The sequence below is a fragment of the Bos indicus x Bos taurus genome, chromosome 13 (genome assembly GCF_003369695.1).
Source record: "Bos indicus x Bos taurus breed Angus x Brahman F1 hybrid chromosome 13, Bos_hybrid_MaternalHap_v2.0, whole genome shotgun sequence".
NCBI classification, from domain to species: Eukaryota; Metazoa; Chordata; class Mammalia; order Artiodactyla; family Bovidae; genus Bos; species Bos indicus x Bos taurus.
In genome coordinates this window covers 46,277,910-46,292,924 of record NC_040088.1, presented here as the reverse complement: position 1 = coordinate 46,292,924, position 15,015 = coordinate 46,277,910, and the positions used below count along the sequence as shown (strand labels likewise).

Sequence of the window (15,015 nt, the reverse complement as noted above, 5' to 3'; positions counted from 1 at the left end):
TAAGAGATAATCCGTCTTTAGGTTTCATGTTGAAATTCAAATGCACTGTTACAACAGGATGTAAAAACTTCAATTGTATGTGGGTAATATGGTGCAATCACTGAACGTCTGTCTTTGATAAAAAGCACCTATTGTGCTGAGAAATGGCAAATTTTAGTGATTCAACAACTGACTTGAATCCTCAATACCGTGGTACAAAATGGAGCAGGGAATATGAGAAAGAAGGGTTTGCTGATGTAGATATTATCAGCTTGAGAAGACTGAAGATTTTCCACATAAGCATATTTCCCCTTAGGAAAAAACACGTTACAGCACAGAAATATAAAAATCTTACCCAGTCCTAATCTCTCTTTTATGTAGCAAATGAGGATACATCATCTTTAGTGTCTGCAAGGAAATTGCATTGGAACCATACAACCTCCTCTTATTGAGTTTTGTATTACAGAAGGTAAAAAATTTAATCCCTTTGAGAGTTAACAAATATAAGGATTTCTCCTTTCAGGGTGTAGGAAACAAAACAGAGAATTTATATTCTTGTTATATATTATCAGTATATGATAATATACTGATTGGAAGTGTTTGGATCTAGGCTTGTCAATACAAGTTGACAAGCTAACTTATTCAACAAATTATAATTCAACAAGTAAGTTGAATAATATTCATGTGGTATCCAATAACTGTTGAGCTTATTTCTCTAAGTGTGCTTTATTAATCTTGATAATGAATGGAAGATAATAAGAAAGAAATTGTATGGCAGTTTATACAAAAAATTTTTTTCCAAAGTGGACGATAATATTTGATCTCTGTGCTTCTTTTTTGAGGAAATTTAACTCTAGAAGTTTCTGGTCCTGTGGGGCTCAGAAACTACACTGGCAGTGAACAGAGTGCTTGCTGAATAAAATGAAGTGTGCTCAGACACAAGTGCTCAGGGACAGATTCTGCATCGGTGAAGCCATACTGCCAACTTTAATAAAGAAATCCCAACATTTTGGTGACTTACCACAATAAGAGTGTAATTCTCATTCGTGTAACAGTCACTGTTGATGCTCCTGGCCAGTGAGTGGCTATCTTGATCCCAGTAATTCAGAGACCCAGGTTCCTGCCAACTTCTGGTGTCATAATCTAAATGGCCTCTTCTGTTGCCTGTGTCTAGATGGCAGATGGGACAGAGAGCTTCTTAAAGGTCTTGGCCTACAGGTGACACACATCACTTCCATGTACATTTTGTAGTGACTACTGGTCATGGGGCCACACACATAAGTCAAAGGAATTAGAAAATGTAGTCCTTAATTGAGCAGCCATGTTTCAGTTAAATTTCATATTATGGAAAGGTAGCAAACTTTCGCTTGAAGCAAGCGTTCAATGTCATTGACTCTTAACCACTTTACATTACATTAAAATAAATTTCCAGATGGATCACTTTTAAATGCAAATTTTTCCCTCTTCAGCAAGTGGTGCTGGAAAAGCTGGACAGCTGCATGTAAATCAATGGAGTTAAAACACACCCTCTAACCATACACAAAAATAAACTCAAAATAGCTTAAAGATCTAAGTGTAACACGACACCATAAAACAATTTAAATGTAACCATGACACCATAGAACATAGACAAAACATTCTCTGACATAAATCACACTGCTGTTTTCTTAGGTCAGTCTCTCAAGGCAATCGAAATAAAAACAAAAATAAGCAAATGGGACCTAATTAAACTTACAAGCTTCTGCATAGCAAAGGAAACCATAAACAAAATGAAAAGACAACCTACAAAATGTAAGAAAATATTTGCAAAAGATGTGACTGTCAAATGACTTATTTCAAAAAATACAAATAGCTCATATAATAACAAAGAAACAACCCAATTAAAAAATGGGCAGGAAAAAAAGAAAGAGAAGAAGAAAAAGAAAAAAAAGAGAAGAAAAGAGAAAAGAAAAAAAGAAATGGGCAGAAGACCTAAACAGACATTTCTCAAAAAAAAAAAAAAGACACACAGATGGCCAATAGGCACATGAAAAGAGGTTCAACATTGCTAATTATTTGTTTAGTTGCTAAGTCCTGTCCCACTCTTTCCTATCCCATGGATTGCAGCCTGCCAGGCTTCCCTGTCCTTCACTATCTCCCAGAGTTTATTCAAATTCATGTCCATTGAGTCAATGATGTTATCTAACCATCTCATCCCCTGTCACCCCCTTCTCCTTTCACCTTCAATCTTTCCCAGCATCAGGGTCTTTCCCAATCAGGAGGCAAAGCACTGGATCTTCAGCTTCAGCATCAGTCCTTCCAATGAATATTCAGCGTTGATTTCCTTTAGGATTGATTGGTGTGATCTCCTTGCAGTCCAAGGGACTCTCAAGAGTCTTCTTTCAGCACCACAATTCTAAAGCATCAATTAACCAGCACTCAGCCTTCTTTATGGTCCAACTCTCACATCTGTACATGACTACATGGACTTTTGTCAGCAAAGTGATGCCTCTGCTTTTTAATACACTGTCTAGGTTTGTCACAGCTTTCCTTCCAAGGAGAAAGTGTCTATAATTTCATGGCTACAGTCATCATCCTCAGTGATTTTAGAGTCTAAGAAAATAAAATCTGTCACTGTTTTCATTTTTTCCCCTTCTATTTGCCATGAAGCGATAGGACCAGATGCTACAATCTTTGTTTTTTGAATGTTGAGTTTTAAGCCAGTTTTAAGCCAGTTTTTCACTCTCCTCTTTCACCCTCATCAAGAGACAGCACCAAATACTTAACTAAGTATATCAGTCACTATTTATAAGCAGATCTTTCAAACACTCCCCAGAATATTCTTTTAAGTATTTCAGTGAAGTAGCTTATGAATTATTTGAACATTATTTTAATCATTACAAAACTCTTGATAACTGCTAGTCCTTATGATGATCCTGTGTTATTTGAGAACCTGGAAGTTTGTATCAACTAAAGGTATATTTACTAAGGACTTGGCAGACAAAATTAACAATGTCAATTTAAATGAATAAAGATCTCCCAATGTGATTTGGATTAATTTTTTTTTCCTTTTTAAGTAAACACAGTAAAAAGTGATGTGTTTATCATTGCACTAAATACCTCTGAGGAACTGATTTGTAGATTGTGTACTAGGAATGATATTTGCATATAATAAAGCAATCTAAAGATTAAAAACAAAACAGAGACTCTAGTTTCTTTTCACTTCCTGCCATTAGAGTGGTATCATTTTCTACATTCACCCTTATGGCAGAAAGCGAAGTGGAACTAAAGAGCCTCTTGATAAAAGTGAAAGGGGAGAGTGAAAAAGCTGGCTTAAAACTCAACATTCAAAAACTAACATCATGGCATCCAGTCCCATCACTTCATGGAAAATAGATAGGGAAACAATGGAAAAAGTGACAGACTTTATTTCCTTGGGCTCCAAAATCACTGCAGATGGTGACTGCACCCATGAAATTAAAAGACGCTTGCTCCTTGGAAGAAAAGCTATGACCAGCCTAGACAGCATATTAAAAAGCAGAGACTTTACTTTTCTGACAAAGAATCGTCTAATCAAAGCTATAGTTTTTCCAGTAGTCAAGTATGAATGTGAGAGTTGGACCATAAAGAAAGCTGAGCACTGAAGAATTGATGCTTTTGAACTGTGGTATTGGAGGAGACTCTTGAGAGTCCCTTGGACTGCAAGGAAATTAAACCAGTCAATCCTAAAGGAAATCAGTCCTGAATATTCATTGGAAGAACTGATGCTGAAGCTGAAACTCCAATACTTTGGCCACTTGAGGCAAAGCATAGGCTCATTAGAAAAGACTCTGATGACAGAGGATGAGATGGTTGGAAGGCATCACCAACTCAATGAACATGAGTTTGAGCAAGCTCTGGGAGATGGTGAAGGACAGGGAAGCCTGGAGTGCTGTAGTAGCAAAGAGTCTCAAAGAGTTGGATACACCTGAGTGACTGCAGCTGCTGCCTCTAAGTCTCTTCAGTCGTGTCCAACTCTATGCATCCCCATAGACGGCAGCCCATCAGGCTCCCGCATCCCTGGGATTCTCCAGGCAAGAACACTGGAGTGGGTTGCCATTGCCTTCTCCAATACATGAAAGTGAAAAGTGAAAGTGAAGTCACTCAGTCATGTCCAACTGTCCTCGACCCCAAGGACTGCAGCCTACCAGACTCCTCCATCCACAGGATTTTCCAGGCAAGAGTACTGGAGTGGGTTGCCATTGCCTTCTCTGAATTGAGTGACTGAACAACAACAAATCTGCATATCTGAGGTTGTTGATATTTCTCCTGAATTCCAGCTTGTGATTCATCCAGCCTGGCATTTCAGATGACGTACTCTGCACATAAGTTAAATAAGCAAGGTGACAACATATAGCCTTGTGGTACTCCTTTCCCAATTTTCAACCAGTTTGTTGTTGCATGTCTGATTCTAACTGTTGCTTCTTGACCCACATACAGGTTTCTAAGGAGGCAGAGAATTTATAATAATTATATGATAATTATAATAATTTGCTAATTATTACAGAAATGCAAATCAAACTATAATGAGGTATCACCTCACACTACTCAGAATGGCCATCATCAAAAAATCTACAAACAATACATGCTGGAGGGGATGTGGAGAACAGGGAACCCTCCTGCATGGTTGGTAGCAATGTAAATTAATACAGTCATCATGTAGAACAATATGGAAATTCACTACTTCGAATACACCCTGAGAAAAACAACAATTCAAAGACACATGTACCCCAGTGTTTGTTCACTGTAGCACTATTTACAATAGCCAGGACATGGAAACAGCCTTGATGTCCATGGACAGATGAATGGATAAAGAAGCTGTGGTATGTATATACAATGGAATATGATTCAGCCATAAAAGGGAATGGATTTGAGTCAGTTGTAGTGAGGTGGATGAACCTAGAAGCTGTTTTACAGAGCTAAGTAAGTCCAAAAGAGAAAAATACTATATATTAACATGTATATATGGAATCTAGAAAAATTGTACTGATAATCCTATTTGTAGGGAAGGACTGGAGATACAGACATAGAGGACTTATGAACACAGTAGGGGAAGAAGAGCTTGGGATAAATTGAGAAAATAACGTTGACCTATATGCATTACCATGTATGAAACAGATAGCTAGTGGGAAGCTGCTATATAACACAGGGAGACTAGCTTGGCACTCTGTGACAACCTAGAACCCCTAGATGGGGTGAGGAGGGAGAGAGGCTCAAGAGGGAGGGGACATATATATATACGTACATAATATATCTAGTTATACCTGATTCACATTGCTATACGGCAGAAAGTGTCATGGAATCTGGAGGTCCAAAACACACCTTGGAGGACTCTCAAGACAGTGGAGTAAAGTTTATTACACCAGCGAGTCCAAGGGGAATCAGTTCCCAACAAGGAACCCTGATGTTTCTGAGACCCAGTTTTATACTCCCTGCTATGTGATCGGTTACATGTTAGCAACCTCTTTGTTGTATATGACTGAATTTTACAACAAGTGGAACAATTAAGGTGAACAATTAAGGTGCTAGGAGAACAATTCAGGTGAAGGGGGGGCGACACTGATTATACATCAAGGGGGGATGTCTCCATGGTTAGTGTAACAGGGGCAGCCTGACCTCAACTACAATCTCCATTTGCCATCTGTAGGGAGGGAAGTCTCCAGGAGACCTGGATTTCATTAGCAATAGTTTCCTCACTCTTGGGCAGGGTTCAGGCCTAGTTTACATCCTGTCTTTAAGATGGATGACAGGCTTCAAGATGGAGTCTCTCCTGCTTTCCTCACACTGCTGCTGCTGCTAAGTCACTTCAGTCGTGTCCAACTCTGTGCAACCCCATAGACGGCAGCCCACCAGGCTCCGCCGTCCCTGGGATTCTCCAGGCAAGAACACTGGAGTGGGTTCCCATTTCCTTCTCCAATGCAGGAAAGTGAAAAGTGAAAGTGAAAGTGAAGTCGAGTCCGACTCTTCGAGACCCCATGGACTGCACCTACCAGGCTCCTCCGTCCATGGGATTTTCCAGGCAAGAGTACTGGAGTGAAGCCCCAGCAAAAGTAACACAACATTGTAAAGCAATTATTCTCCAAGTAAATAAATAAATAGAAACTTCCTGAAAGGTTGTTGCTGAGCTGTGAAAGAGGTTGGGATTCTTGGCCTCCAGAGGAGAGGAATTCAATCTGGGGCCAGTGATCGTTCAGAGCTTTTGTGTGATAAAGTTTTTATTAAAGTATAAAAGAGATAGACAAAGGTTCTGACATAGAAATCAGAGGAGGCAGAAAGAGTGCCCCCCTGCTAGTCTTCAGCAGTATGTTATATTCCTATCAGCAGGCTGTTAATTAGAGAAAGGAAATGTCTCAAAACTCAGAGTGGTATCAGGCCCCTCATCCACAACATACATTTTGAGATAACATTAGCACAAGGTAAGTTGTCTCAGGCCATAAAATGATTGACATGAATTTTGAAGAAAGGCAGGTTTCCAAGCAAAGACATAGTCTCATTAACATAACTTAAGAGAACATTTGCAAGTGTAAAACATACTGGTTTGTCAAGTGGGTTCTGAGTCTTAGGTGGAACCAACTTGAAGAAAGAGTGTTCAGTTCAGTTCAGTCACTCAGTTGTGTCTGACTCTTTGTGACCCCATGGACTGTAGCATGCCAGGCCTGGACCAAACACCAGCTCCCGGAGTTTACTCAAAATCATGTCCATTGAGTTGGTGATGCCATCCAACCATCTCATCCTCTGTTGTCCCCTTTTCCTCCCACCCCAATCTTTCCAAGCATTAGGGTCTTTTCAAATGAGTCAGTGCTTTGCATTAGGTGGCCAAATAATTGCAGCTTCAGCTTCAGCATCAGTCCTTCCAATGAATATTCAGGACTGATTTCCTTTATGATGGACTGGTTGGATCTCCTTGCAGTCCCTTAGACTGTAAGAGTCTCCTCCAATACCACAGTTCAAAAGCATCAATTCTTTGGCGCCCAGCTTTCTTTATAGTCCAACTCTCACATCCATACATGACTACTGGAACAACCATAGCTTTGACTAGACAGACCTTTGATAGCAAAGTAATATCTCTGCTTTTTAATATGCTGTCTTGGTTGGTCATAACTTTTCTTCCACGGAGCAAGCGTCTTTTAATTTCATGGGTGCAGTCACCATCTGCAGTGATTTTGGAGTCCCCCAAAATAAAGTCTATCACTGTTTTCATTGTTTCCCCATCTATTTGCCATGAAGTGATGGGACCAGATGCCATGATCTTAGTTTTCTGAATGTTGAGCTTTAAGCCAACTTTTTCACTCTCCTCTGTCACTTTCATCAAGAGGCTCTTTAGTTCTTCTTTGCTTTCTGCCATAAGGATGGTGTCATCTGCATATCTGAGGCTATTGATATTTCCCCCAGTTATCTTGATTCCAGCTTCTGCTTCATCCAGTCCAGTATTTCTCATTATGTACTCTGCATATAAGTTAAATAAGCAGGGTGACAATATACAGCCTTGACATACACCTTTCCTGATTTGGAACCAGTCTGTTGTTCCATGTCCAGTTCTAACTGTTGCTTCCTGACCTGGATACAGATTTCTCAAGAGGCAGGTCAGGTGCTCTGGTTTCCCGTCTCTTTCAGAATTTTCCACAGTTTATTGTGATCCACACAGTCAAAGGCTTTGGCATAGTCAATAAAGCAAAAGTAGATGTTTTTCTGAAACTCTCTTGCTTTCTCAATGATCCAATGGATGTTGGAATTTGATCTCTGGTTCCTCTGCCTTTTCTAAATCCAGCTTGAAAATATGGAAGTTCACAATTCATGTACTGTTGAAGGCTGGCTTGGAGAATTTTGAGCATTACTCTGCTAGCGTGTGAGATGAGTGCAATTGTGTGGTAGTTTGAGCGTTCTTTGGCATTGGCTTTCTTTGGGATTTGAATGAAAACTGACCTTTGCCAGTCCTGTGGCCCTTGCTCAGTTTTTCAGATTTGCTGGCATATTGAATGTAGCACTTTCACTGCATCATCTTTTAGGATCTGAAATAGCTCAACTGGAATTCCATCACCTCCACTAGCTTTGTTAATAGTGATGCTTCCTAAGACCCACTTGACTTTGCATTCCAGGATGTCTGGCTCTAGGTGAGTGATCACACCATCCTGATTATCTGGGTCATGAAGATCTCTGTTGTGAAGAAAGACAGAGTCTAGAGTAAGTACATAGTTCATTAACATAGCTTAAGAAAAACATTTCCATAAGAAAAATGCATTGCTTAGCTCAAGGTTTGAGAAAAGTTAAGTTCAGATGGAACCAGGTGTAGTCATGGCAACACAGAATTTTAAAAGATATCTCCTTTTAAATTTGCATAGAGAAGGAAAAAAATCTGACACTTGTAGTTTGTTTCCTCCTGCCCCTTGCTGCTGCTGCTGCTGCTAAGTTGCTTCAGTCGTGTCCGACTCTGTGCGACCCCATAGATGGCAGTCCACCAGGCTCCTCTGTCCCTGGGACTCTCCAGGCAAGAACACTGGAGTGGGCTGCCATTTCCTTCTCCAATGCAGGAAAGTGAAAAGTGAAAGTGAAGTTGCTCAGTCGTGTCCGACTCTTTGTGACCCCATGGACTGCAGCCTACCAGGCTCCTCCGTCCATGGGGTTTTCCAGGCAAGAGTACTGGAGTGGGTTGCCATCTCCATCCTGCCGCTTAAGAGAGATAAAAATGTCTAACACTTGCAGTCTATTTTCTCATTTTGGAGACCCCCTAGCCTTCCTGCCTGTTACCCTCTCACTCCTATCTTTTGTTTCAGCAAAGATGAGCTCAGCTTACACTGAAGTCTCTCTGCTACTGCAGTAGCCTGAATAAAATGTTTGGCCACCTTAAAAAATAAAAAGTATACTTATATGTATAGCTGAATCACTTTGCTGTACACCAGAAATTAACATAACTACAAATCAACTATACTTCAACAATTTAAAAAAGGAATATATGGAAATTTTAAAGATTATATTATAATTATATAATATATATTATATAATTATAATTATATTAGATTATAATTACTGCAAGGAAAAGTGAAAGTGAAAGTGAAAGTCGCTCAGTGGTGTGTGACTCTTTTCGACCCCATAACTGTATAGTTCATGAATTCTCCAGGCCAGAATACTCGAGTGGGTAGCCTTTCCCTTCTCTAGGGGATCTTCCCAACCCAGGGATCAAACCCAGGTCTCTCGCATTGCAGGCAGATTCTTTATCAGCTGAGACACAAGGGAAGCCCTAGTGCAAGGAAAACGACCGTTTATTATGTAACAAAATCCAGAACTCATTAAAAAAATTAAGTTAATTCAACTACAAACATAAGGCATGGCAACCAGCAAAATGGGGGTGGGAGAACAGGGCAGGGGGATCTTCATCGCTTGAAGCACAGGAACAAGCGATTATTTCCTTAGCACACGGATAGTTTCTATAGTGAAGAAGAAAATGTAAATAGTCCAAAAGGGAAACCAGGAAAAGGTGAAAGTGAAGTTGCTCAGTCGTATCCAATTCTTTGCGACCCCATGGATTGTAGCCCACCAGGCTCCTCCATCCATGGGAATTTCCAGGCAAGAATACTGGAGTGGGTTGCCATTTCCTTCTCCAGGGGCTCTTCCCCGCCCAGGGATCAAACCCATATCTCCAGGGTGTGTTTCCTGCATTGCAAGCAAATTTTCTACCTGCTGAGCAATTGGGAAAGTCCAACTTCTATGGATTTTATCAAGAACTCTGAAATTTAAAATGGGATAGCCTTTGGTCCAGTAAATCCCATTCTACAAAATCATCTTACAAATACATTTCTTGTGCTCTAAGAAAAAGATTTGTTCACTTAGCACTGTTCATATCAGCAAAACATTCTAAACAACCTACAGATCTATCAATAATGTTATGGCTAGTTTATGTCCCAGCCATACAATGGAAAATTATAAAGCAATTCAAAAGAAAAAGGTAAATCTACATACAGTTACATGTTAAGATCCTTTGATGTGTTTGGTTAAAAATGTAATCTGCATACAGAATTTTTTTTCTTTTTCGCTCAGCCCTGTCTGACTCTTTGCCACCCCATGAAATATACAGTCCATGGAATTCTCCAGGCCAGAATACTGGAGTGGATAGCATTTCCATTCTCCAGAGGATCTTCCCAACCCAGGGATCAAACCCAGGTCTTGCATACACAGATAGTGCAATAATATTTATGAAAAATATATACTTGCATATATCTGGATATGCTTGCAAATGCAAAGAAAACAGTTTGTAAGGATAAGCACCCACTTTTTAACACTTCTGTTAAGAAGAGGAATGCAATAGAAGGAAGTTTTAGAACTGGGCTTTGGGTTCTTCCTTTCCCACTTTTTATTTTATGCATTTACTTCTAACTTTTTACAAGGAGAACATTATGTCTATAAAGAATAAAAATAACAAACTGTGCTGGACCAGGTTCACCAAAGCCTTACCTTAGAACCATGCTTCTGGATCATCCCCTCAAAGGTAAAATCTACCACTTAGAACACAGGGAAAGTCTATGCCTTTTGTGTGTGTGAGTGTGTGCATGTGTGTGTGTGTACCTGAACAAGCCAAATTCTCCCAGTCAATTGTGAGTCATGTAAGCACTCATTTCATTCGCCTTAAGAAGTGCCTCTTGTATTAACTAAATCCTGAGAGGATGGGTGCCAGGGACAAATTGGGGGCTAGTTAGATCATGGCATTTGGTCCCATCACATCATGGCAAATAGATGGGGAAACAATGGAAACAGTGACAGACTTTATTTTGAGGGGCTCCAAAACCACTGCAGGTGGTGACTGCAGCTGTGAAATTAAGAGACACTTGCTCCTTGGAAGAAAAGCTATGACCAACCTTGACAACATATTAAAAAGCAGAGATATTACTTTGCTATCAAAGGTCTGTCTAGTCAAAGCTATGGTTTTTCCAGTAGTCATGTATGGATGTGAGACTTGAACTATAAAGAAAGCTGATCACCGAAGAACTGATGTTTTTTAAGTGTAGTGTTGAATAAGACTCTTGGAGATCTTACCTCTGCAAGCAGATCCAACTAGTCCATCCTAAAGGAAATCAGTCCTGAATATTCATTGGAAGGACTGATGCGGAAGCTGAAAGCTGCAATACTTCGGCCACCTGATGTGAAGAACTGATTCCTTGAAAAAGACCCTGACGCTCGGAAAGATTGAAGGCAGGAGGAGAAGGGGATGACAGAGGATGAGATGGTTGGAAGGCATCACCGACTACATGGACATGAGTTTGAGCAAGCTCCAGGTGTTGGTGAAGGATAGGGAGGCCTGGCGTGCTGTAGTCCATGGGGTCGTAAATAGTCGGACATGACTGACTGACTGAACTGAACTGAACTGAACTGAGGCTACCACGTGACCGCCAACGACGTTCTAGCATTCGGGCACGAGCAGCCCAGGTTCAAACAGACTCGCTTAGAAGTTCTCCAGGAAACCGTTGGGTGGGTGGAGAGGAGTGCTCGGTCCAACAGCTCCTTTCTGATCTTCCGTGCTGTTTGAGAACGTGGCCTTTCCTTCCTGGAAATGAGCCTTAATCCCTCGAAGGTTGCACCAGAGCCGAAGCGGGAGGCGGGGCAAGAGCCTGGGTCCAAGTCCCAGGGGCCTGGGTTGGAGCTGGGGCCTGAGCTGGAGAGAGAGAGCTGGCCGCCCGCAGGGCGTGGCCTAGAGCCGGAGCCGCCCTCGGCCTCTGGTCAAGACCGGAACCGAGCTTGGCTGGGCGGTGGGGCAGAACGCAGAGCCCCCTCCCGAGTCGCGGCTGAGGCTCCACCACCTCCGGCCAGCATCGCGGTCTGAGAACCAATTGGCCCAGCGGCCCCGCTGCCACACCAACTGCCTGGAGGCGCCGCTGTCCCGGGCCTTCGGGCAGGTGGACTGAAAGGTGGGCTCGCATCCCTGGATCTGCTGCTGCCCATGGTGTTAAAGGCCTTTCTCGGCACCGGCCTGATTTACCAGCCCCAGGCTGAAGAAGACGACCTTGAGGAGCAGTACACCCCGGTAGGGAGACCCGCCAAGGCTGCGCTACGCTTTGTGCAGGACATTTCACCACCAACGACTCTCTCTCATCTTCTCCGTCTCTAGGAAGAGCACCGAGGTAAGTTATGCCTCCATCCTAGTGGTCTCCAACTTTGAGACACTGCTGGAGCTGGAAATCTTAGAAGAAATTTGCAAGATGGATGACCCGGTGCAGGTTTTGATTGTGACACAGGACAGTGGAACCCAGATCCCCTACAACGAGGTGTGTGCTAAGAACCAGGGCTCCTGTGTCCCTCCTCCAATTCACTCTTGTTCGCCTGGAAAAGGAACAAGGGCCTCAATCTGAAAACCTACACCTTCCCCATCTACAGCCTAGCCTGTCAGATCATCTACTTGGCCACACCATCCTGGGAGGAACTGGGAGAGGATTGGGCTGAGCCAGTTGCTTCTCCAGGCCAAAGCCATGTGGCTGCAGTACTACCTGAAGACAGATGAAGGAGAGGAAAACTAAGGTAGCAAGGTGTGGATGATCCATTTCCTAAGAAGGCTGGCAGCCTTGAAAAGAGTCTGGCCTTGAAGAAGATCAAGGTACCTAGTGGCTGGGGTTTATAGGGAGGCCAGGAGAAGGTGGGAGGGTTAAGAGGACTTGTTCCAAGTACCATAGCAGCAGCACTCCCACATTATCAGATAGAGTCCTTGACTGGAAGCTAGGTGTGCTCTGCTCTAATTGATCCTTAATCCAACTTTCTTAAAATAGCACACTGAAGAGAGCCAGGAAAGAATCTAAAAAAAAGTGGATATGTGTATAACTTATTCACTGTGCTGTACACATGAAACTAACACAACATTGTAAAGCAACTATACTATAATAATTTTTTTTTTGAAATAAAGTAAAAGGAGATAGGTCCTAAAAAAAAAAAAGAAGAAGAATGCCTCAAATCTTAAGTCCTTGATAACATTTCACTTTCATGCGTTGGAGAAGGAAATGGCACCCCACTCCAGTGTTCTTGCCTGGAGAATCCCAGGGACGGGGTAGTCTGGTGGGCTGCTGTCTATGGGGTCACACAGAGTCGGACACGACTGAAGCGACTTGGCAGCAGCAGCAACATTCTGGTTAAAAACACAAATTGTACATTCTCAGGGTAGTTCTGTTCAGTACAGATGTTGATCTTCAGGTTTAATTTGGTTTTCTGGTCAAATTACTCTGAAATTCTTACTTCCAGTTTAAGCCTTTGCTGTTTCTGGGAGCCCCCTAAACTTTGTTTGGAATTCATTAGAATAAAAAGACAAAACTTTAAACAAAAGTTCCATGATGTTTTTGAGAAAGAAAGATGACCATTTAAAAAGTAAATTATAGCATAGTGCCAGGCACATATTACTACTGCTACTGCTAAATCTCTTCAGTCGTGTCCGACTCTGTGTGACCCCATACTCGGCAGCCCACCAGAGTCCCCCATCCCTGGGATTCTCCAGGCAAGAACACTGGAGTGGGTTGCCATTACCTTCTCCAATGCATGAAAGTGAAAAGTGAAAGTAAAGTCACCCAGTTGTGTCCGACACTTCGAGACCCCATGGACTGCAGCCTACCAGGCTCCTCCATCCATGGGATTTTCCAGGCAAGAGTACTGGAGTGGGGTGCCATTGCCTTCTCCAGGCACATATTAGCTGTTCAGTAATTTTTGTGCCGGCAAACCTAGTACTCTGAATAAAACTGGTGAAAATGAGAAGACACCTTCTGGAAAAAGCCTTTTAATACTCAGTTTCTGAAATGGTGTTTGTGCAGTTAAAATAGTAAAAGATGGCAACCTAATAGAAGTTTAGAAAAAATCATAATGTCTATAGTAATTAATGCTTTCACAGTTTGTATAAGATTCAGATTTTGTGTATTCAGGAGTTTTAAACTTTAGACTGTGAAAGAAACTTTGAAAAGCATGCCAGAGATTTGTGGGAAGAAGCAAATCTCTATTACCTTCTATATTCTAAAATCATAATCCATATATTTTGGTTTTTTACTGAATTTTAATGTTTAAATCAATAAACTGTAGTGTTGTAATATCATATGTAACTCACACACAATATCATAATTGAAGGTTATTTACCTGAATATATTTTTGTGGCAGGTCCTCTACTTTACATCACTTTCTAGACAACTGGAATTTGAGGCAACTTCTATGACAGTGGTCCCCTTGTTTCACTTGGCATACCTTCTAATCATATTAGTTGCAATTGTATCATGTTAAAGGTAAAACAATTTTATTAGTAAATTCTAAAAAATATTTTATTGTGTAATAAATATAATGTCTAGATATGTTGGAGTAGTATGTAATTTCCTTGGTTCTGTCTCTCCACAGCAAAGATTTGAAACACAGTGGAACAGTGTTACAGCTCGATTACAGCTCAGAGTTTTATTCAGCAAGCAGAGGAAAGTATACCCTCGAGGCATGAGGGCAAGCTGACCCCAAAGGGGAGGCCTCAATCCATCTTGGCTTCCTGTTTTTATACATTTGTCTCCTCGCCCTGAGTCTGCCCTATGTAAACTGGGCTAGCCAGGAGGGCTGTTTGTTTCACCTGAGGGTCTCACTTCAACCCTCAGGTTTTCTTTCGTTCCATTTTTGCATGCTTTTTCCTTTCTTGTCTTTTAGCCACCACCATTTGGGACTCCTTTTTCCTATTCTAACTATCTAACATTCCCACCTCAAGAGACGGGAGGCCCAATTCTTTGGGAATTGGGGCATCAAGCTCTCGCTGGCTACTTTGCTGAGGTGGGATGGTGAGTGGAAAAGGGCCTCCCCCTCTTGCTAGTCTGAAGCCTCAGAGTCCTTATAATGGTGTCCATCTAAGAGTGAGTGATATTTTCTGTGGTTGGGTGTAGTTTTATATATCCTTGTTGAACTGGCACTGCATGTTGCAGCTTGTTGACCTGGGCAGAGATAAAATGGGTTAAAAAATTGATCATACATGGAACAATCATAAGCAGCATCAATATGGTGATAACAGGGATTAGTAGGGGCATTGCTGCTGCTGCTAAG

The 15,015-nt window shown here is 41.6% G+C and overlaps 1 protein-coding gene and 1 pseudogene across 4 annotated transcripts in view; one reads left to right on the top strand and one right to left on the bottom strand.

The window, feature by feature from the left end:
* Window positions 1-8,116: 8,116 nt before the first annotated feature.
* LOC113903499 (ankyrin repeat domain-containing protein 26-like) overlaps window positions 8,117-15,015 on the bottom strand; it is an 89,260-nt gene continuing 82,361 nt past the window's right edge. For all 4 annotated transcript variants that reach the window (XM_027559688.1, XM_027559690.1, XM_027559691.1 and 1 more), the window contains one exon: window positions 8,117-8,151. The gene's annotated coding sequence lies outside the window, so the exon portion shown is untranslated. The remainder of the gene's footprint in view (window positions 8,152-15,015) is intronic.
* Window positions 9,905-12,598, top strand: LOC113902727 (annotated as a pseudogene).